The sequence below is a fragment of the Dermochelys coriacea genome, chromosome 1 (assembly GCF_009764565.3).
Source record: "Dermochelys coriacea isolate rDerCor1 chromosome 1, rDerCor1.pri.v4, whole genome shotgun sequence".
Lineage (NCBI taxonomy): Eukaryota > Metazoa > Chordata > Testudines > Dermochelyidae > Dermochelys > Dermochelys coriacea.
The window spans coordinates 253,510,833-253,535,562 of record NC_050068.2 but is presented as its reverse complement, the minus strand read 5'-3'; the positions used below and the strand labels follow the sequence as shown (position 1 = coordinate 253,535,562).

Sequence of the window (24,730 nt, the reverse complement as noted above, 5' to 3'; positions counted from 1 at the left end):
GACAGTAAGTCGACACTGCACTTTCGTTGGTAAAACTTTTGTTGGTTAGGGGTGTGAAAAAAAATCACACCCCGATCGACAAAAGTATTACTGACAAAAAGCACCATTGTGGAAAGCACTATGTTGCCGGGAGACACTCTCCCACCAACAAAGCTACTGCCCCTTGTTGGGGGTCGTTTTATTTTGTTGGTAGGAGAGCTCTTGCAGACAAAGCGCGGCTACATGTTGTACCTTATAGCGACACAGCTGTGATGCGCAGTGTAAACATAGCCTAAGGCAAGAGACAGCAGGTCGGAGCAGGGAGCCAGGCCAGTCCTGTAGGACAGGAATCGCTGTGGGGTGAGTGGAGTGAACTCCCTTACAACCCCATGCCCTGAACCCTCTCACACCCCTTTGGGGGCAGGATCTGTCCACCCTCCTGGACCTCCCGCCCCAGGGAAGGTGGGAGGCCCCCAATTTCCATAGTGCATGGGCCCCAAAGTTCTTTAATGTGACTCTGAAAATTAATTATAGTATACAACTCTTGTAATTTTAGATTAACTCTTCTAGTATACAGTTTTAAACAGATCAATCGCTAATGCAATCTGAATATTTCAAAGACACATGACTGGTAATCCAAACATAATTAAGTATGCAGAAAAAGAAAGGTTTTCATTCTTATGAGTCTCCTGGTATTCTAAGCGAGCAATTTTAAAGGGGTGTAGTACAAAATGCCCTGATGGAAGTTATGTATTTCAGTCAGCTTTATTGTACCTGAGTACTGCCTCAGAACTTTATAATAAACCATTGTTTTTATACAGTAATATAAAAATAGATTACAGTGATTATATTTCTTTAGCTCACTGGGGAACACAGCTGTTTTACCACTCCAAATCCAGAGTTTTTACCAAGATTTCAGGAAAGAGTAGTGGCAAATAAACAAATGATCTCACTGTGCACGTCAAAAGTGGAGGAAGCTTGGAAATCAAATACATACAGTTTTCATAGTTTAATATAACACCAAACTAAGCAAATAAAGATGAAACAGTATTTCAGGAAAAGGAATAAAGGATAGAATAGGGCCATTAACGTTTCATTCTTTGGGTTGTACGTTACCCTAGGTTTGCAGGTGGTGGTCCCATCAATGTCATTTAGAGTTGTGCATGCAAACTGAAAGTAACATATAGCCCTCTAGGCTCATGTAAATCAGTAGTTAGAAATATGAGGAAAGGGAAGGAAAAAGGCAACAAAAAGCAAAACATGTTTGGTATGCATATGTGATTCTTTGGCATGAAAAATTCATCATTTTTAGAAGAATTTCAGTATTAAACTGAGTAAGTGGCTAACTGAGCTGGAAAGCTTAGCAGCTAGGTGACTAGCTACTATTTTTTGAAACCTTTCCCATGTTAATTGTCAAAATCTGGCAAGTGAATCTGACATTAAATTTTGGCCCCTGAGGGAGCTAAATTATCTTTTGGAAAAGCAACTCACGCACTTGCCAACTTTAATTGACTCTGGCCAACCTTATACAGGATTTGCTCTGCAATTTTTATTGCTGTCTAGCTATTATAATTTAAACCTTGAAAACTGTAAAGAGGGATTGGATCATTCAAGGGATTGGCAATGGGATGTGGACATTTTACTTCTAGATCACTCAGTCCAGTCTAGTCCAGTCAGTCATGACAACATGTAGTTAACCGTCTAAAAGCTGTATAGTAGTTTATGTGAAATGTGGTTTCTGTTCAATTTCTACTGGATACATGTTCAGATCACACACACACAACAACTCATAGAATTAAGGGACTCAGTCCTTACCTTTTCTACTAACTTGGAGAACTGTCTTCTCCTCCCTAAAAGTGTTCCCTCAAGATCAGGGACTGACCAAAGCAGGGGAAGCTTCCACTGCTGCTGCCACCCGTGCTTGGCCTCTGTATATTCCACAGTTCTGTAGCCACTGAATTTGCTGCAGAATTCACTCTTTTCCATACAGTTGTGCTCCAGAATCTCAATTTTCATTTACAAATATATATAGCTATCTCTCATGACTGTGAAAATAACTTGGATAGCATGGACCAGGTGTAAGTCTTTCTGAATTTTGCAAATGGCCTAAACATTAGGTCTAAAAGGTGTATACTGTCCCATTCATTTCAGTAGCATGTTCACTCTGAAAACTAATTATGGTGACATGAATGTGAACACTGTTAACTATTTCAGTGCAAATGATTTTGGCCCTGATCCTGTGAAACACCTGCCAACATACTTAACTTTAACCTTTTATACACATGCTCACAGTATTTAGCTCCAACTTGTTGCAAATACTTGATGCTTTGGGCATGCTATATATATTCTGTGGATTAGAGAGGGAAAAACAGGTTCCAGAGTTGTCAATCTGACAGATTTAATCATCACTAAATTCATGTATAGATTTTTTTTTATAAGTTTTTCCACTTCAGGTTTCTCCATTGCTATGAAGTACATAGCATCAATGTAGGAAGTACTTTTTCAGAAAATAACAGCACACGTTTTCAAAGTGTTGTACAAATGTAAACAAACTAACAATGTAAAAATTAGTAATTTTAAATTTAATATGTTTATCAGCACAAAAGAAATTAGTTGAACTTCACCTCCCTATATCTACTTTAACAAATAATCCACATATGTATCTTAGACTCTGAACCTGCATGTGCTTAATTTTACATGCATGAGTACATTGAGGCTACTCAGACTGTGTGCTACTCAGAGTGTGTAAAGTTAAGCCCATATGTAAGTCTTTACAGGATCAGGGCCTTATATTATTAAAGCTTTCTGGGCATATCACAGAGTACTTGGGCAAGGACAATTAAAAAAATCAGCCCGTCTAAAGAGAAAAGTTTTCAAACAGCAATATACATTTTGTATTTCATTGAACCAATTAATGAAATCAGTTGACTTCTTAATGAAATTATTTTCAATCAAGCTAAAAGAAAGAAAGTGTTCAAGTGCATTCTGTACAAGATTCTCAAATAAGTAAAAATTGTTGAGTCTTGTGTTTTGTTGCCAATAAAGCTTTTACAAGTGAATGCAAAAGCATTGCCAGGAATACATTTGGTGCTTACTCTGCTTTCCATCCTTTTTTGATTTTCATACATTGCAAATCTATAATGTGGTTGCTCAAAACAGAGAAGGCCACCTACCCAATTTTAATCAATGAGAAACCAGCACTTGTGAAATCAGTATTGGAAATGCGAAAACAGGAAGAGACCAGTGTGTCAGTGGCAAGCCGAACTGTGGAGCAAAGTTTAGCAAGTTCATCTCTAACTTTCCCTCAGAGCACACAGTACCTCATGAACTCGCTCACTAGACTTGCACACAGTAAATAACTTGGAACTCCATTTATCTATCTGGAAGGGACGAAGAATTGAACCAGAACTGCTGGGATTTCAAATTATGCTTCCGGGAGTCTAGGTAATTCAAACCAGAGACTTTCTGGAGTTGTTTTTTTTTTTTTTAAATACAGCATTGAATTGCAAACTGGATGGTAATTATGTGTGACTTCTAGACTGGGCTGGTTTAAATTATTTTCAGGATTGATTGGGCATCTTTCATTGTGGTGTGGAGGCATGACTGCACCAAATGGAAACTTTTTTTTTTTTTTTAAAAGGTCACCTTGCTGGAAAACTATTAGGTTTTTCTGAGGGGATAATTGGGGTGGGGGCTTTCTCTGTGCCGGTAGCTTTCCCTTGGCTGCTCTTCAGGGTGCTGGGGAAGGAAACTGTCATCGCTCTGATCCTGCCCTTCCCCATTTGGCATGTGTGTGTGTTAAAAGTTCTCCTTAACCTTCCTCTATTCCTTCCACTAGGCTCTCTGGGCGTATGTGGGTGTGGGATCACTGCCCCTCTTGTACAGCCCCTTCCCCACAGGGAAGCTCTCCCTAGCCTCACCCCATCCCCTCTTTGTGTGTCTGTGGGAAATGTAGGGAGTTTCATTGCCCCTCCCCACCCCCCGTTTGTGGGGGATGTAGGGAGTATCACACCCCAGCCTTAACCCATCCCCCTTAGGGCTGGGGGCATCAGTCATCAGGTGACCCCCGTACGCCCCCCCCCCACACACACACACGGGCGCGACCAAGTAATCGCCCCCCTCAGCCTCTCCTCTATAGCCCCCTATGCCCGAGGGGAGGGGGCAGCTGGGGAGAACAGCTGAGCGTTGCCCTCCCCTCTGCTTAATGCGCGCTGCTCACAACATAGCCAGCCCCGCCGGGCTGGCGGCGGCTGCCTCGAGCCCCCGATGACGGTTGGCGGCAGCTCCTCGCGCTCAGCCCCTTCCGCCGGGGGTTCCCCGCGAGCCGAGCTCACCGGCCGGTCAGGCAGCGGCTGCTGCGCGCTCACATCACGGGCCACATCATCAAGGGGCTGCCCGTCCCCTCCCCCCCCGTGCGGGCTCCGCGCCTGCTCAGTGGGGGCGCCGCCGCTCCCCCTGCACGGGAGCTGTCACCGCTGCAGCCGGGCTGGTCCGTGCGACGAGCGGGCAGCGGTCCCGGGCGGCGAGCGGCCATGGCGAGGGGCTGTGGGCCGCCGGCGCCACCATCGCCCAGGTAAGGGGGGGGGGCAGCCGGGGGGGACAGGGTCCCCGAGGGGCAGGAACGGAGCCGAGCACGGGCAGGAGAATGCCCGGGACCCGCCGCGGGGAGGGCGGCGCTGCCGGGATCGGGGCCCGGGGAGGGTGCTCCGAGCAGGAAAGTTTCTAAATAAGTGATTGAGAAGAATAACACAGCGCCCCCGACCCCCATCTGCTCCTCCCCCATCCGCTGCCCATCTACTTCCCCCACCGCCCCTCCCCATCCACCGCCCATCTGCTCCCCCCACCGCCCCTCAGCTCCCCAGTCTCCCGCCACCCTCTCCCCCCCACCGCCCATCTGCTCCCCCCCACCGCCCCTCAGCTCCCCAGTCTCCCGCCACCCTCGCCCCCCCCCCACCGCCCATCTGCTCCCCCCACCGCCCCTCAGTCTCCCGCCACCCTCTCCCCCCCCCCGCCATCTGCTCCCCCCACCGCCCCTCAGCTCCCCAGTCTCCCGCCACCCTCTCCCCCCCACCGCCCATCTGCTCCCCCCACCGCCCCTCAGCTCCCCAGTCTCCCCCACCCTCTCCCCCCCCACCGCCCATCTGCTCCCCCCCACCGCCCCTCAACTCCCCAGTCTCCCGCCACCCTCTCCCCATCCACCGCTCATCTGCTCCCCCCCACCGCCCCTCAACTCCCCACTCAACCGCCACCCTCTCCCCATCCACCGCTCATCTGCTCCCCCCACCGCCCCTCAGCTCCCCAGTCTCCCGCCACCCTCTCCCCCCTCCACCGCTCATCTGCTCCCCCCACCGCCCCTCAGCTCCCCAGTCTCCCGCCACCCTCTCCCCATCCACCGCTCATCTGCTCCCCCCCACCGCCCCTCAGCTCCCCAGTCTCCCCCACCCTCTCCCCCCCACCGCCCATCTGCTCCCCCCCACCGCCCCTCAACTCCCCAGTCTCCCGCCACCCTCTCCCCATCCACCGCTCATCTGCTCCCCCCACCGCCCCTCAACTCCCCACTCAACCGCCACCCTCTCCCCATCCACCGCTCATCTGCTCCCCCCACCGCCCCTCAGCTCCCCAGTCTCCCGCCACCCTCTCCCCATCCACCGCTCATCTGCTCCCCCCCACCGCCCCTCAGCTCCCCAGTCTCCCGCCACCCTCTCCCCATCCACCGCTCATCTGCTTCCCCCCCGCCCCAACTCCCCAGTCTCCCCCCACCTTCTCCCCCCACCGCCCATCTGCTCCCCCCCCCCCCTCAGCTCCCCAGTCTCCCCCACCCTCTCCCCCCCACCGCCCATCTGCTCCCCCCACCGCCCCTCAACTCCCCAGTCTCCCGCCACCCTCTCCCCATCCACCGCCCATCTGCTCCCCCCCCCCACCCCTCAACTCCCCACTCAACCGCCACCCTCTCCCCATCCACCGCTCATCTGCTCCCCCCACCGCCCCTCAGCTCCCCAGTCTCCCGCCACCCTCTCCCCATCCACCGCTCATCTGCTCCCCCCACCGCCCCTCAGCTCCCCAGTCTCCCGCCACCCTCTCCCCATCCACCGCTCATCTGCTCCCCCCACCGCCCCTCAGCTCCCCAGTCTCCCCCCCACCCTCTCCCCATCCACCGCCCATCTCCTCCCCCCACCGCCCCTCAACTCCCCAGTCTCCCGCCACCCTCTCCCCATCCACCGCTCATCTGCTCCCCCCCCCCCCCTCAGCTCCTCAGTCTCCCGCCACCCTCTCCCCATCCACCGCCCATCTGCTCCCCCCCACCGCCCCTCAACTCCCCAGTCTCCCACCACCCTCTCCCCATCCACCGCCCATCTGCTCCCCCCCCACCGCCCCTCAACTCCCCACCACTCTCCCCCCACCGCTCATCTGCTCCCCCCACCGCCCCTCAGCTCCCCAGTCTCCCGCCACCCTCTCCCCATCCACCGCTCATCTGCTCCCCCCCACCGCCCCTCAGCTCCCCAGTCTCCTGCCACCCTCTCCCCATCCACCGCTCATCTGCTCCCCCCACCCCGCCCCTCAACTCCCCAGTCTCCCGCCACCCTCTCCCCATCCACGCTCATCTGCTCCCCCCACCGCCCCTCAACTCCCCAGTCTCCCGCCACCCTCTCCCCCCACCGCCATCTGCTCCCCCCCACCGCCCATCTACTCCCCAGTCTCCCCCACCGCCCATCCCCCATCCACTGTTCATCTACTCCTCCTACAGCCGCCTCGCCTAGCCACTGCTCATCTGCCGCCCCATCCACCACCCATCTACTTCCCCCCCCATAACCCTCTCCCCATCTATGGCTCATCTACTCCCCCATAGTCCCTCCCCCATCCACCACCCCCTAGCTCTGTTAGCCTCTACCCCCACAGCGTCCCCTTCCCCACACAGCCTGTCTACCCCCCACTCTCCCATATCCTCCACGTCTACTCCACCTTGTTCCCCACATCCACCGCCCATCTACCCAACACAGCCTCCTTCCCTCATCCACTGTTCCTCCCCTCCCTGTTTTAAACCAAAGTATTGTTTAATACTAACAGTAGGAATAAGCCATAGGAGAAAGGATTTTAAAACAACAAAAAGTCTGTTTGCATGTCTGCTTTAGCTAGAGTTCTACCATTCTCATAGATGCCCTAAGCTGGCCTTGCTTTCCCACTCACCCCAAACCTCTGAGCTCTGGGTGTCAGTCTGTTTCCCTTAACTCTCTTTCCCCTGCTTGCAGGAGTGTGTCTTTTAAAAACTAGTCCAAGTTCTTTGTTCTCTCAGTTTGTAGACTTTTTGGCTACACTAGTCCAAAACCAGGTTGGTAGACTCAGTGGGAAGTTGAGCCTGTTCCCTCAGGGTCAATTGCTCTCCCATTGTCCTGTAACGACCCTCAAGTGTTCGCTGGGGTGGGAGGGTCTTACTTAAAGTCATTGTTTTCACCTTCCTGTCCTTTTTCCAGCTGTTCTGTTGATTTAACCCACTGTCCTCTTACAGTAAACATCCCAATGGACAGGTCATGACACATAGCAATTTACAAGCCTTCCAGTCATTAGTATGATTTAGTAAGATTCTGCTATATATACAAAAGCACAAAACAAATAGAAATACATGCATACAATCTGCTTAATCTTCTGACTCCTACAAAAATATGGGCCCAGTGAGTTTAAGGACTGTTGCATTACTTAGTGTATGAACAGGGGATCATATTCTAATATTATACTTGCTATAACTTATCTTTGATCTCATAATGAAACCAAACAATTTTTTTGATATTTGTCTTTAGCCGTAGAAATGACCATATGGTTGTAAGCAGTGTTGTTGTAGCCAGGTGGGTTCCAGAATAGGTGAGAGACAAGGTAGGTGAGATAATATCTTTTATTGGACTAACTTCTGTTCGTGTAAAGGAAAAGCTTGCAAGCTATACAAAGCTCTTCCTCACATCTGGGGAAGGTAACCAATGTGTCTGTGTTAAATACAAGGTGGGATGAATTGTTAAGCATAAAGGGTCACACATGCTGTATGGCAGTGGTTCTCAACCAGGGGTCTGGCCCACTGAGGCGCCGCAAACAGGTTTAGGGGGTCTGGTCTGCCAAGCAGGGCTGGCATTAGACTTGCTGGGGCCCAAGGCAGAAAGCCGAAGCCCCACTGCATGGGGCTGAAGCCCGGGGCCCTGCCCCGCCACCTGGGGCTGAAGCCTGAGCAGTGTAGCTTCACAGGGGCTTCTGTTGCATGGGGCCCCGGGCAATTGCCCTGCTTGCTATTCCCTAATGCCGGCCCTGGCTTTTATATGCAGAAAACCAGTTGTTGTGGCACAGGTGGGCTGAGGAGGTTTTATAGCATGTTGCGTGGGGAGGGGGAGTCTCAGAAAGAAAAAGGTTGAGAATCCCTGGTGTAGGAAACCATTTAAAATGAAGTGGGCAATTAAGGGTTAGCAGACAATAAGGTGTATTACAAATTGTTGTAATGATCCATAAAACCAGTCTCGGTTAAGTCTGTGGTTTTTAGTATTCCACAAAATTAATAATTTAAGTTCACAGGCTTATCTTTTGATGGTATTATGGAGGTTTCCTTTGACGACAGAACTAAGAAGTCAGAGATGGAGTGATCACTTTGTGAAGTGTTTGCCGACAAGTGATATGGAGTTTTTTGTCTTCTGTCATTTTTCTGTGTGAGTTCATTTGAGAGTGTAGTGATTGTCTGTTTTCTCCCACATAGTTGTTGCTGGGGCATGTGATGCACTGGATGAGGTACACCGCATGTTGTGATAGGCATGTGTACAACCCCTGGATCTTGGGGTTATTGATCATTGTAGCAGTGGAGATATGTCTGCATGTTTTGCATCTGTTCTGGCAGGATCTCATGCCTCTTTGAGTTGGTGTGTCCTGGCCTGTGGGAGCTTGCTTCTAATGATAAGCTTGGTGAGGTTGAGGGGTTGTTTGAAGGCCAGAAGAGGGGGGAAACTGTCCTTTCCAAATGTAAGAGGCCAGTGTTTACCACATGGAAAACAATGCACAGTAAACAACATACCCTGATTCTCATCAAACTAACTGATCCTTTTTAAGACTGGCAAATTAAACCATAATTTAGGATAGCTTTATACTTTGGCAAAAATACTAAAATTAAACTTTTCTTTTGTAGTTCCCATATACAATATTTAGATATACTTACATAGGCTAGATTTTGTGGTTTGCTGTGGTAGAGTTTCTTAGATAGGTATGTTTACATTACTGTGTTTATCCTGTTGTATGTTCGTTATGGTCGTGTTACAAAGCACATTCAAAGGATATATACATATAAGAGAAATGCAAACGTAGTACAAAAGTACTTACTTTGTGATCTTAGCATTACTTTTAAATTACCTATAAACTTTATTTTAAAAAATTGGGCCTGTATCCATCTTCGATTTTTTTAAATGATGGCTCAAGAGAAATTCTAAATTTAAAATGTTAAAAAAAAACATGACCTGATTCAGCAAAGCCCTTTCAGAATGAGTTAAAATACTTTGAGGAATAGGGGACTTATGCCTATGTATTGCCTGTAATACAGATAAAATTTTAATATTCTTATTTTACCAATGGGAAACTGAGGCATGGAAAAGTTAAAGGCTGGATCTGCCCTTAGTGGTCATACACTGGTAAAATGCCTTCCAGAGGCATGCTAAGTGTGAACTCCTTGAAACACAGTGCAGTCAGAAAGGCTTGTGGAGAACATTGTATACTATTTACAAGGCTATATTATTAGATTTGCTCCTTTGCATTTATTTGCCAAAAACTATCCTCCTGAAAATTGGAAGGCTTGCTTCTAAGTGCCGGAGTCAACACAAATCTCATAGTTGCACTAAATCTCCACTTTCATTTTGTGTCAGAGAAATATTTTAAAAGCTGCAGGTTAGTATATGGCAATATGATGCATTCTTATAAACTGGTTTGTAAAGTGGCTCTGCAAGTTTCCCTCCTTTCCAATATGAAGTAGTCTGGGCACTTTCTGATAGATGAAAATGTATCTGAAGCAAATACTCACCAGCAACCACACACCACACAACAGAACCACTAACCCAGGAACCTATCCTTGCAACAAAGCCCGTTGCCAACTCTGTCCACATATCTATTCAGGGGGATACCATCATAGGGCCTAATCACATCAGCCACACTATCAGAGGCTCGTTCACCTGCGCATCTACCAATGTGATATATGCCATCATGTGCCAGCAATGCCCCTCTGCCATGTACATTGGCCAAACTGGACAGTCTCTACGTAAAAGAATGAATGGACACAAATCAGACGTCAAGAATTATAACATTCAAAAACCAGTTGGAGAACACTTCAATCTCTCTGGTCACTCGATCACAGACCTAAGAGTGGCTATCCTTCAACAAAAAAGCTTCAAAAACAGACTCCAACGAGAGACTGCTGAATTGGAATTAATTTGCAAACTGGATACAATTAACTTAGGCTTGAATAGAGACTGGGAATGGATGAGTCATTACACAAAGTAAAACTATTTCCCCATGGTATTTCTCCCTCCCACCCCACCCCCCCTGTTCCTCTGATATTCTTGTTAACTGCTGGAATTAGCCTACCTTGCTTGTCACCATGAAAGGTTTTCCTCCTTCCCCCCCCCTGCTGCTGGTGATGGCTTATCTTAAGTGATCACTCTCCTTACAGTGTGTATGATAAACCCATTGTTTCATGTTCTCTGTGTGTGTGTATATAAATCTCTCCTCTGTTTTTTCCACCAAATGCATCCGATGAAGTGAGCTGTAGCTCACGAAAGCTTATGCTCTAATAAATTTGTTAGTCTCTAAGGTGCCACAAGTACTCCTTTTCTTTTTGGTATAAGTGAGTTTGTCTGAGCTGTGAAGAGGTGGTGACTGCTGCAAAAGTCCAGAAGATCATTCAATATGTGATCTTTTATTTTTATTAGCCAGACACTGAAAAGGACTGCTATTTTAATTTATCATAGTCTTTGAGTTTGAAAAATATTTGTGTTGACGTGTTATATTCCATGGGATCTACAATTGTTTCTTATATTGTGAGCCTGCATTTGGTGGACCCTCATTTTAAAAAAGATTAAAAAATAATTAAAATTACATGGCAGTTTGATTTCCAAATGTCTTCTGTATTTCTTCAAGGCTTTAAAAAAATAACCAGATCACACCTACTAGACAGAGGGATAAACTTCTTAGCTATAGGGGTCTGTATGAAAAATTAACATGGGAGGCTCTCTGGCAAGGTGCAGGTGCAGCACTGGCTTTCAGTTAGCTTCTGGATATATTTTAAGGTGTTGATAATGACGTACAATTACTTCATTGCTTTGGGACCTGGTAGTCTGAGAAATCACCAAAAATAAAGGTATGACTTACAGGAGTGCTTGTAAAAGTCTGATCTTGTTCTTTGCCCCTGGGCACGTGACGTTTACAAAAGTTAATACCCCTGCCATATGGCAGGGATCAGTCTAGCCACTAATTCTTATAGCTCTTGTTATAACTCTTCCTCTACCTTTTTTAATTATATGCAAATAAAATGTTAACAAAAACAACTGCTAAATAATACCATCAATTAATAAAAGACACAAATAGAGACTTGAAGTAAGGGTAGCTTGAACCCTTGACAGACAAGAGGATTCTTCTTCTCACTGGACATCTGTCAGTAACTCTCTCTGAACCTCAGTGGCTTTCTGATCACACTGCCACTTCAAAATAGTACCTTTTTTAGTGGTCTGTTGGAGGAGAATTATCAAAATGAGCCATTTGTATTGTGGTCTATTATTTGTTAACCCATCTGGAATCTCATGGTGAGCAAACTGACTTACAGTATGTTGCTACTCAATGTGCTGTGCATAAATTTAGGTTAAAAATGTTTAGTAGCCCACTTATAAGGGATATTTTATCTCATTTAGTTCAAATAGTTCTGCATCAAGTTGGGATCTGTTACTCCACTTTTACCCACCCCTTAGCGTTTCTTCTCCTTTTTTAGTTTCCAGTTAATGTTTTTAGACACCATACATAGTGGCAGTGTTTTACTAAAAGTTTGAGATGTGATGGTTTAGTATTCTGTACTTCATCATTAGTGCAGCCTTCATTACAAAAGGCCAAGTATTTTGTTAGGAAAAAGGTCTGTGAATATTATCCAAACTATTTCACAAAAGTTATTTAAGCTCTTAGCCGTCCTGGCCAGGCTCTTGTCCTCACCCTCTGTTTCCCATTGATCATCTGGATTCATATTTCTGGTACTCTTCCATACCATTTTAATTTCTAGTTGCATTAACACTTTATGAAATAAAACAACTCCCTCCCTTATATAACAGTCTCTTACATAACAAAACAAAAACATACACAAGTAAAAAGGACAAATTATGTGGTTTGAAAAAAAATTTAACCTAAGTTCTAGATCTGTGAATCATTTTCATGAATCATCATCATCGTTTCTTCACATTTGTACTTGTGGTAATATGTTTGAATCATGTAATTAAAATACATGCCGGAGAAACCACAACCTTATTCTGTCCCACTGTAGCAGCTGGGAAGTTTCATTATTAATTTCATTGGAAGGGTGATAAAACCTTTTATTTTTCAGACCCTTGTAACTTAGTGGTAGTGCTTGTGGCCTTTTCCAATGTTCACTTTCCATCATGATTATTTTGTTCATCTCAATAATTAATTTAGTATAAAATGTGTAGGTAAATAGTTTCCCAGGTTTTCTAATTATATTAAAATCAGATGGAGAGATCAGTTACATAACTGAGCCTGAAAATATGTATTTTATCAAAATAAACTACAGATGTTCTGGTCTGAATTGACTTGTACCTCTAGAGATAATGGCTATAGTGAAAGTGAATCCAAAACTCAATGTGGGTAGAATTCTGCAAGTGTGTGCGCTCATGAGGCTGTAGACATTAATATTTAATTTAGTGGCAGGCGTTGATCATGAGCTATGGTCATCTTTAGACGTGATGCATTCCACTATTCAGCAAATAACAGTACTTTGCTTCTGGATAGCCAGGAGCTCTGTGACTAGCATGTGGTATGCTTTGTTTGTTTTGTGATCTTGTCCATCTGCCACTCATCTGTGTCTTTCACCACATTCCTCTTCTATATTGTAGCATCTGCCTTCCTCCTTTCCTTCCCCCCCCAGCTCCATTTGCTAGTGCTCTCACCCCATACAGTAAAAGTTCCCACCATCTAATCTCCTTTTCCCCTTTCCACCCTGATCGTCTTCCCCCTTCCTCCCATTCGCACATCTTGTGTTCCACATCTGCAGCATTCTCCTCACCTCTGAAATTGGGACCCCCCCGCCATTCCACCTCCCACACCCTTCCCATCATGATTCTTACCCTCACACCCATGCCCCTCCCTCCTCACTCTCCTCCTTTTGCTATCTCTGGAATTTCCACTCCATCTCTAAAGATCATAGCTATTCACAACCTCTATATATGTCACTCCCTCCAGCTCCTGGCTCTCACAGAGACCTTGATTCCTTCATCCGACACTGCCTCTGCAACTGCTGTCTCTTATGGAGGTCTCTCTTTCACTCATACTTCCTGCCCTGGATCAGACAGTGGTGGGGGTGTTAGGCTTCCTCTCTCCCATTCCTGCCCCTGCTAATCCCTTCTTCCTTCCCCTTATCACTCTTTCTCCTCCTTTGAACAGCACGGCACCCAACTCTTCTCTCCTGTCTTCCTCCATGTTGCTTTCATCTTCTGTCCACCCAACTCCTTCCTATTAGCTTTCCTCTCTGATTTCGACTCCTGGCTCTCTCTTCTCACATCAATCTCCCATACTCATCCTTGGTGACTTCAGCTTCCATGTTGATGACTCACCTGACTCCTTAGTTACACATTTCCTCAACCTCACCTCTTCATTTGACCTGAAGCTCTGGTTCCACTCTCCCACTCACCAAAAGGGTTGTTCACTTGACTTGGTCTTCACCAAACATAGCTCTCTCACTATTTCTGTTGATGAGCTCCCCCTCGCCAACCGTCACTTGGTCTCTATCAGCATCACGCATCAGCCATCCTCCCCACCACCTTTCACTTGGCTATTCCGTCACTTCCAGTCCGTCAGTGCTGATGACTTCTCATCTATGCTCAGCTCTCTTTTTCCTTTCTGCCATTGATATGGTTGTTGATTCTTTCCATACTTCAGTGTCCACCCTTGACTCTTTTGCCTCATTCATATCTCAAGGACCACACTGCCAGCCCCTGGGATCACCTCCAATGTCCGCTTCCTCAACTCCTGCTTTTGCATGGCAAAACGTCTCTGATAGAAATCCTGTAACCACGTTGACTTCCTCTTCTACTACAAACTCATTCTCCTTCAGTTCCGCCATCTTTCTTGCTAAACAACTTTACTTATCCAGCTTAATTGAATCCCACACTTGCAATTCCCACTGCTTTCTCACCACCTTTGACTCACTCGTCAAACCCTCCTCTTTCTGCTCCACTCTTTCTCTGTACGGAATCTCACCAATTTCTTCTAACAGAAAATGGATAAAATGCAACATGTCTTTCCTCCTCCCCTTGGCTTGCCTTCTTTTCCTACAACTCTATCTCCTCCTCTTCCCCAATCACAGTCTCCTCTAATCCTTCCACTTGCCCCTGTGACCCTCTCCCTTCCCATCTCCTGATCTCCCTTGTTCCCACTCTTATCTCCTGCCTTACTCTTCTGCTCAACTACTCACTCTCTTCTGACTCCCCATACAGTATAAGCATGCTTTAGACTCTCTCACTTAAAAAAAACAAAACAAAACAGAAAACTCCCCAAACCTAGCCTTGACCCCACTTGCCTCTCTAATTACTGGCCCAACTCCTGTCTCCCTTTCATCTCCAAGCTCATTAAACACACTTTTACAATCACTGGCTGGAGTTATTCTTCTAAATCTGTCCTAGATCCTTTCTAATCTGAATTTTGACCCTTGATCTCCACTGAAACTGCTCTCATTAAGGATCTAATGAACACTTCCTATCAATATCTCAGAACCAGTATTCCACGCTCCTCCTCCTATACCTCTCAGCCACCTTCAGTGTAGTGCACCATGATCATCATTTTCTTGATATCTTTCCTGCCCTGGCTTCCCTGACTCTGTAGTTTCCTGGTTCTCCTCCTACGTCTCTAATCACTCTTTCAGTGTGTCCTTGGGAGGATCTTCCCACTCCCTGCCCACCTCCAGCTTTCTGTGTGGGGTTCCTAGAGCTTCCTTCTCTTCTCCCTCTACATCTTATTTATGGGTAATCTCATCTGCAAACACAAATTCAACTACCATCTTTATGCTGAAGTCTCTCAGATCTCTCTCTATTCCAGACCTGTGTCTTCTATCCAAACTAAAAATCTCATCCAGTCTCCCTGACATCTCCTTGTGGATGTCTAGCCACCAGCTCTTTCTCCCATGCTGCCCCTCACAGTTGGAAGCTGTTCCCCATAAAGCTCATTATCTTCCTTTAAATACCTCCTTAAAACTCTCCTGTGTCGTCATGCCTACAGAAAATTTGACAATCGGTATGCTGCTGGTGTGCTGACCACAGCCTATCATGCTCTCTCATTGTTTCTTTGTAGTCCCTCATTTTTCTGTATCCATTGGTTGTCTCTTATCTTTTATTTAGATCATAAGCTCTTTGGAGCAGGGACTGTATTTTTGTTCTGTATTTGTACAGCACCTAGCACAATGAGGTCCTGGTCCATGATTATGTAGGTGCTACAGTAGTAATAATTATTTAATTGCAAATATTACCACAGAAGCCAGTTACAGTGCCTAGACATTTTTACATATGTGGTGTGAAGGGTACAGCTTAGTATGGCAGACATGGCAAAAACAGCAGAGTATATTAGCAAGTATATTATTGTTATTACTACTTTAGCACCTAGGTAATCATGGATCAGGACCCCACTGTGTTAGGTGTTGTACAAATACAGAACAAAAATACATTCCTTGCTCCAAGAGCTTACAATCTAAGTATAAGACAAGAGACAACTGATGGATACAGACAGACAAGGGAGTACAAAGAAACTGTGAGAGAATATTGGTCAGCATGATAAGCTGCAGTTTCAGCACACCATCAGTTGATAAGTGAAAATATTTCTTCTCACAGAACCTCAGCTCTACTTATGTACTGAAGTGTCTGACTCAGCTGTTGTTGTCTTGGCAAGAGCCACCTCGCATCATAGAATCAGAGGGTTAGAAAGGACCACACATGTCATCTAGTCTAACCCCCTGCCAAGATGCAGGATTTGAAGCAGTTAGAGAGAGTCCTAAATTTGAGTCTGACCTGCCCTCTCACCCCTGATAAAACACCCCAACAAATCCAATCTGCTCCCACTTCCCTGTACCCTGTAAAAACATAGTTTTTGTCCCTCTGTTATTGACATAATGTCTTGATGCTGTAGAACTGCATATATAGAACTCAATAGCTCTTTGGGATAAAGGGCTGTTTTCTAACAGTCAGGATATGTTGGAGATGGCTAGAAAGACTCTGGAAACGTCTGGTCTCTGATGTTTCTGTGATCAGGAAACCTGATTCCTTATCCCAGGTTCCTATGGAGGAATTGAAATTATTTCTCTACCTTAGGGTCATTCAAAGTTTCTGCTCCAAGTGAGAAATCTACAGCTAAGAAGGTGACTTTGGCCCTTGGGGATCTAGAGTCCCAGTAATTGAATTTGTTTGGATCCAAGGAACATATCTGGCTTTGAGAGGCAGTTATGTCAAGGTACAACTTCAATCTGGTTATAAGATGGCAGAGGGGGAAGGAGTAGAGAGAGGGGAGTGCACCTCTGGTGAATTTTTTTTTTTTTTTTAAGTTTACAATCTCATACCGTCCCATCTGGGAGTCTAGTGAGCCTTGAGACTTGCATTTGATATGAACAAAACTCATGGAATATCCTTGAGAGTTTGCACTTCTCACTGAAGGCCTCATTTCTGGTGACCATTATTTCAGCCAGGAGGGTTTCAGAGCTTCAGACCCTGATGGCCTTTCCAGTTTATATTATACTCCAGAAAGACAAGGTGGCACTTAGGCCTGACTTGCCCCCACCATCCCAAATTTCTGACAAAAGTAGTAGCAGATTTTCATTTTGATTAGCCAGTACAACTGCCTGTCTTTTAGACAAATCTCCATAGTCATCCTGAAAAGATTAGTTTACATACCTTTGATGTTAAGAGCTGTTTAGAAAGTTAGTATTTGTGAGCTCTGGAGAAACATTTAAGGGTGAAGTCATCTTGGCTCAAAGGATGTATAAGTGTCATGTCATAATATGACTGCTGATGACCTTGTGTTTGAGTGTCCAAGGGCTCACACTACTAATGGCATGCTGGCCTGAATAGCATCTATTTGCACTGTGACTTTATTTTAACCTGTAGGGCTATAACATGAGGTTGGTTCATACTTTTATGAACTTCAATTTTCTCAACTTCATCAGGAGCAGATGCTGGTTTTTGGAAGTAAATGCTTCAATTACTGTTGAACTAGGTGAGCTCATTTGCATTCCTCATCATGGGGATGTCTAAAGGAATTCAGTGTAGCCAGGTTTATGACTTATATATTAAACATGTAACTGATCCCTTTGTGTTGTCAACAATGTCAGAAAAGTTACAATGTAAAAATCACATCCCTGTAATTATTCTGCTTATATATAAGAACCATATATTCTTACTCCTTTTAACACTACATAGTCATTATAAAACTACAATATAGAAGAGTTAGTTGAATTTTTTGTTTTTTTATGTCTTGAACATAATCAACAAAATTGTTAACTATTTTCCAACAGCAGAATCTGTTTATTGGTGAGGCTAGAACTAGAAGTTAGGAGAAAAATTAAGCTGTGTTCTAACCTGAAATAAAGTTTACAGTTGTCAATTAGAATATCATCTGGTAAGCTGAGAGAATTTTCACTATTCTCAAATTATAGAATGATTAGTTGCCACTGATTTACAGTGAATAAAATAAGAAGATTCAAAATGCCAGGATCGTATCAGTATCTGCTGGAGATTCTTTCTGGGTTTCACTGTTACTGGTTATTACACTAATCTTTTTTTTAACTGTATCTAATTATATGTATGGATGATTAAACAAATCTTAAAAAGGTAAATATAGAAATGTTGGTATGAATATTGTACAAGTGCTTTTGACTAGAGAGAAATATGAGTCCCCAAAGCTATGGGAGACATAGCACTCAGGTCCCCAGAGGGTACTAGCTGCTGTGAGTGCAACTGGAGGGTACACTGAGTGCAACTGAGTGCAACTCCACTTCCGCAGAGGCTTTCATGAGACCATCTCTAAGTGATTTACAAAGATAAGTATTATTGCAGTTTGACAGATTGGGTAACTGAGGTACACAGATGTTAAGGCCCAAACTTTCAAAAGTGTCTGACTCCAGTTGTAGTTAGTGAGAGGTGCAGGTGCTCAGTAGCTCTGAGACTAAGGTCCTAAGTGTTTCAAGTTAGGCCTTTGGCCTAAGTGATGTGTCAAGATTAGACAAGAAGTCAGTAGCTGAGTTGGTAACAGAACTTGTAAGGGGAAAGGAGATATAACTGTAAAATATGCTGCCTCCTTTGTAAATATCTTACAGATGAAGAGGAATAATATGGAAAAAAAAAAAGGCGTGAGATGTCAGTTTCTTCTCTCTTTTTTTCCTTTTCTTCACCCCCTCAAAAAAGAGAGTGGGGAGGTAGAATAGGATTTTTAACCTTTCTCTTAATTTTTTATAAACTGCATGGTGAGGTACACTTACTGGAGTTTTTTTAATCCGAAAACTAGATTGCCTTGTTGACTGCAAAAGTGACTTTCCATTGTAATAGTACCCAAAGCCATTAATCATCAACAATAAGTATTCTAAAATCAGGATGAGCTGCAGTTTGGTTGATGCATAACGCTGGTAACATTTGTAATTTTTCTGACCGTAATGACACTCTAAAGAATGGCTTATGTTGCTTCTGAATATAGCAACATTTGTTTGCATATCTGTTTGTTAAGCTGCAAACGAGAACTAAAATTGTTGCTCTGTTTTAGATCCAGTTGTTGTTACTGGCATATGTGTTCAGTTAAACTGTTACAAAGCAAAGTCTGCAACTTGCTTTAAAAAGATCTTCTCTTATAATACATATACTGTACGTCTAACATTATGAAAATATGTACCATAGACTTACTTAAGCATACAAACATTGAATTATACCTATCTTAATCTGTGTGTTTGGCTAATAATAACTTCAGTAAGTCAGGTTTTAAATGAGCATTGTGTTAAATTTTAGAAATCGATAGTGGTTTGTCATTTTGGCATAGTGGTGTGGACAATCAACTGATAAGGCCTCCCCAACTCAAAATGTTGTCTTGAGGCTTACCACCTGAAAATAAGGATCCTTATGGGCTGAACAGCTAGGTCAGGAACTTGGGTTTATGATAAACCCAAACTCATGTTTGGCCAGGTGAGGCAGGCATGGCCTAGCTTCATTCAGAGCTTGTTGTTGTTATATCTGTGTCAGCCAGAAGAATCACCAGAGGTAGATTTAAGCCATTTGTTTCCCACAAAGTCCCAGAAACAAAGGACCAGGCTAGATATCAAAAATAAAATTTTCCTATATGATAGTTCCTTGACCCACTACTAAATCACTGGGCTGGCCATTTTTCTTCTTCTCCAACTCCTCTCCTACTGTTGTTACCCCACTCCTTCCAAAGGTTAATTCTTGTACAAGGTGCAGCACAAGCCATCCACCAGGTATATCCCTGCTCATCTTTCCACTAGGATGTTGATGTAGCTTCTTTTGACGACACAAACATTCAGCAGGACTGCTTCCCCCCAACTCAACCAGGTGCCATTATAGTAACAGTTCAATGCAATCCAAGAATTTAGAGGTTTATCCTTATAATGCTACTAACCTCTTCCTTCTCATCAGAGGCGACATGTGGGAGGGAGGCATGCGGGGTCATATGTCCCCCAGATTTCTGCTAGGGTGAGAGTCTGGCTGAGTGCGGCTGAGGGGGACATGCCTGGGAAAGACACCTGCACCTCACAGACAGCTGCAGCGGCACAGGAGCTAGCAAACAGAGCTCTAAACAGGGGAGTTTGAGTGGGAGTTCTGTTGGAGGAGAAGGTAGTTGTACTTGGTTTTGTATTTTTAGTATTTGTGTGTGTGTGTGTAGGGGCTTTGTGCTAGGAGAACAGCTGAACCCTGCTTAGGGGGTGGGGCTTCTGACTAGAGGTCCTATAAAGGTAGCCAGCCAGTCAGGCAGCGGCACAGGAGTTAGCAAACAGAGCTGTAAACGGGAGTTTGAAAGGGGAGTTTGAAAGAGGAGTTTGTATTGTGGTGCTTGTTTGGGGTTTGCTTTTGCTGGGGGGGTTGTGGTCTTTTTGGTGTGGCTTGTGTTTCCCAGATTAACAGGATTTAGGTGGGAAGGAGATGACAGATACAGAGGCAGCTGTGGGAGTGACTCCTGCAGTGAAAGACACATTGAGGATGACTGGATGTGGAAGCTGTGGTATGTACATGATCCTGGAGGGGGGAACCGGTAAGAGTTTTGTCTGCATGAAATGCCGTCTGATAGAGCTGATGGAGGAAAAGATCCGAGGTTTGGAGATGAAGGTGGAAAGTCTGGTTGAGTTTAGGAAGGGGTTTGAGCAGATGATGGAGCAAAGATATGAGGTATCTGAAGGGAAAAGCTCAGACTCTCGGATGGAAGCAGGGCTGGGGAATTTTGAGGAGAGACTGGATGAGGAAAGTGGTCAGTGGAAACATGTGACTTAAAGAACCAGGCAGAGAAAAAGACGGGCTAGTGAAGGAGAAATAGAGCTTAGGAACAGGTTTGCAGAGTTGGAAAATGAAGAAGGGGCTCAGCAGGTAGTTGCTGAAGGTGGAAGGGTAAGGAAGAAGAGAAGAGAGGCTAGCCCTATAGAAATAGGGGAAGAGTCAAGGGAGACTACACCAAATATGAGCCCCAGGAGGATACAGGATGGGTTGAAGAGAATTGTAAGGGAAAATAGGAATGGAAAGAACTTGCAGCCAGAGGGAACAGGGGAGAGACTGGAGAATAGCACTGTCACCAGGAAAAGGCAGGTCTATGTGATCGGGGACTCTTTATTGAGAAGAATAGACAGGCCTGTAACTAGAGCTGATCCAGAGAATAGAAGGGTGTGCTGTCTTCTGGGTGCTAAGATAAGGGATGTAGACCTGAGGTTGAAAAGGATCCTCAAGGGAGCGGGAAAGAATCCCCTAATTATCCTTCATGTGGGAACAAATGATACAGCCAGATTCTCGCTGGAAAGTATCAAGGGAGACTATGCTAGGCTGGGGAAGACGCTTAAGGAAATTGAGGCTCAGGTGATCTTTAGCGGGATCCTTCCTGTTCCTAGAGAAGGGCAACAAAGGTCTGACAAGATTATGACTGTCAACAGATGGCTTAGGCAGTGGTGCTATAAGGAGGGCTTTGGGATGTATGGCCACTGGGAGGCATTCACGGACAGAGGTCAGTTCTCTCGGGATGGACTTCATCTGAGTAGGGAAGGAAATAGACTTCTAGGATCGAGGCTGGCACAACTGATAAAGAGAGCTTTAAACTAGGAATTGGGGGGAGATGGATGGGAGATGTCCGGAAAATCTCCACGCCAGATTTTAGCATTGAGAGGGAAGAAGATGAAGTAAGAAAGGATACAGCCATGGGTAGGAGAATGTATATAAGGAGCGAGGGCGGTGTGGATACTAGTCTAATAGGTTATAATGGCTGTAGAATGACTGTGCCTAATAGGGTACAAAATGTGAGCGAGGCCAAACAGCAAAAATTAAGATGTTTATACACCAATGCGAGGAGCCTAGGTAACAAAATGGAGGAACTAGAGCTACTGGTGCAGGAAGTGAAACCAGATATTATAGGGATAACAGAAACATGGTGGAATAGTACTCATGACTGGACTACAGGTATTGAAGGGTATGTGCTGTTTAGGAAAGACAGAAACAAAGGTAAAGGGGGTGGAGTAGCATTGTATATCAACGATGAGTTAGAATGTAAAGAAATAAGAAGCGATGCAATGGATAAGACAGAGTCTGTCTGGGCAAAAATTACATTGGGGAAGAAAACTAGTAAAGCCTCTCCTATGATAGTGCTTGGGGTGTGCTATAGACCTCCGGGATCTAATTTGGTTATGGATAGAGCCCTTTTTGATGTCTTTAATAAAGTAAATACTAATGGAAACTGCGTGATCATGGGAGACTTTAACTTCCCAGATATAGACTGGAGGACCAGTGCTAGTAATAATAATAGGGCTCAGATTTTCCTAGATGCGATAGCTGGTGGATTCCTTCAACAAGTAGTTGCTGAACCGACTAGAGGGGATGCCATTTTAGATTTAATTTTGGTGAGTAGCGAGGACCTCATAGAAGAAATGGTTGTAGGGGACAATCTTGGCTCAAGTGATCATGAGCTAATTCAGTTCAAACTAAATGGAAGGATTAACAAAAATAAATCTGCAACTAGGGTTTTTGATTTCAAAAGGGCTGACTTTCAAAAATTAAGGCAATTAGTTAGGGAAGTGGATTGGACTGAAGAACTTATGGATCTAAAGGCAGTTGAGGCCTGGGATTACTTTAAATTAAAACTGCAGAAGCTATCGGAAGCCTGTATCCCAAGAAAGGGGAAAAAATTCATAGGAAGGAGTTGTAGACCAAGCTGGATGAGCAAGCATCTTAGAGAGGTGATTATGAAGAAGCAGAAAGCATACAGGGAGTGGAAGATGGGAGGGATCAGCAAGGAAACCTACCTAATTGAGGTCAGAAGATGTAGGGATAAAGTCAGAGAGGCTAAAAGTCGAGTAGAGTTGGACCTTGCAAAGGGAATTAAAACCAATAGTAAAAGGTTCTATAGCCATATAAATAAGAAGAAAACTAAGAAGGAAGAAGTGGGGCCGCTTAACACTGAGGATGGAGCGGAGGTTAAAGATAATCTAGGCATGGCCCAATATCTAAACAAATACTTTGCCTCAGTCTTTAATAAGGCTAAAGAGGATCTTGGGGATAATGGTAGCATGACAAATGGGAAGGAGGGTATAGAGGTAGATATTACCATATCAGAGGTAGAAGCGAAACTGAAACAGCTTAATGGGACTAAATCGGGGGGCCCAGATAATCTTCATCCAAGAATATTAAAGGAATTGGCACCTGAAATTGCAAGCCCATTAGCAAGAATTTTTAATTAATCTGTAAACTCAGGAATAGTACCGAATGATTGGAGAATTGCTAATATAGTTCCTATTTTTAAGAAAGGAAAAAAAAGTGATCCAGGTAACTACAGGCCAGTTAGTTTGACATCTGTAGTATGCAAGGTCCTGGAAAAAATTTTGAAGGAGAAATTAGTTAAGGACATTGAAGTCAATGGTAAATGGGACAAAATACAACATGGTTTTACAAAAGGTAGATCGTGCCAAACCAACCTAATCTCCTTTTTTGAAAAAGTAACAGATTTTTTAGATAAAGGAAATGCAGTGGATCTAATTTACCTAGATTTCAGTAAGGCATTTGATACCGTGCCACATGGGGAATTATTAGTTAAATTGGAGAAGATGGGGATCAATATGAACATCAGAAGGTGGATAAGGAATTGGTTAAAGGGGAGACTGCAACGGGTCCTACTGAAAGGCGAACTGTCAGGTTGGAGGGAGGTTACCAGTGGAGTTCCTCAGGGATCGGTTTTGGGACCAATCTTATTTAATCTTTTTATTACTGACCTTGGCACAAAAAGTGGGAGTGTGCTAATAAAGTTTGCAGATGATACAAAGCTGGGAGGTATTGCCAATTCGGAGAAGGATCGGGATATTATACAGGAGGATCTGGATGACCTTGTAAACTGGAGTAATAGTAATAGGATGAAATTTAATAGTGAGAAGTGTAAGGTTATGCATTTAGGGATTAATAACAAGAATTTTAGTTATAAGCTGGGGACGCATCAATTAGAAGTAACGGAAGAGGAGAAGGACCTTGGAGTATTGGTTGATCATAGGATGACTATGAGCTGCCAATGTGATATGGCTGTGAAAAAAGCTAATGCGGTTTTTTGATGCATCAGGAGAGGCATTTCCAGTAGGGATAAGGAGGTTTTAGTACCGTTATACAAGGCACTGGTGAGACCTCACCTAGAATACTGTGTGCAGTTCTGGTCTCCCATGTTTAAAAAGGATGAATTCAAACTGGAGCAGGTACAGAGAAGGGCTACTAGGATGATCCGAGGAATGGAAAACTTGTCTTATGAAAGGAGAGTTAAGGAGCTTGGCTTTTTTAGCCTAACTAAAAGAAGGTTGAGGGGAGATATAATTTCTCTCTATAAATATATCAGAGGGATAAATATAGGAGAGGGAGAGGAATTATTTAAGCTCAGCACCAATGTGGACACAAGAACAAATGGGTATAAACTGGCCACCAGGAAGTTTAGACTTGAAATCAGACGAAGGTTTTTAACCACCAGAGGAGTGAAGTTTTGGAATAACCTTCCAAGGGAAGCAGTGGAGGCAAAAGATCTATCTGGTTTTAAGGTTCTACTCGATAAGTTTATGGAGGAGATGGTATGATGGGATAATGGGATTTTGGTAAGTAACTGATCTTTAAATATTCAGGGTAAATAGGCCAAATCCCCTGAGATGGGATATTAGATGGATGGGATCTGAGTTACTATAGAAAATACTTTCCTGGGTATCTGGCTGGTGAATCTTGCCCATATGCTCAGGGTTTAGCTGATTGCCATATTTGGGGTCGGGAAGGAATTTTCCTCCAGGGCA

General features: G+C 44.6%; 1 protein-coding gene across 2 annotated transcripts in view; it reads left to right on the top strand.

The window, feature by feature from the left end:
- Positions 1 to 2,864: 2,864 nt before the first annotated feature.
- The window catches only part of SLC41A2 (solute carrier family 41 member 2), a 112,382-nt gene continuing 90,516 nt past the window's right edge, over positions 2,865 to 24,730 (top strand). The window contains exon 1 of one of the 2 annotated variants that reach the window (XM_043519541.1): positions 2,865 to 3,423. The gene's annotated coding sequence lies outside the window, so the exon portion shown is untranslated. Of the gene's footprint in view, positions 3,424 to 4,235; positions 4,553 to 24,730 lie in introns of those variants that run through there. The other variant, XM_038387717.2, reaches the window with a different exon arrangement.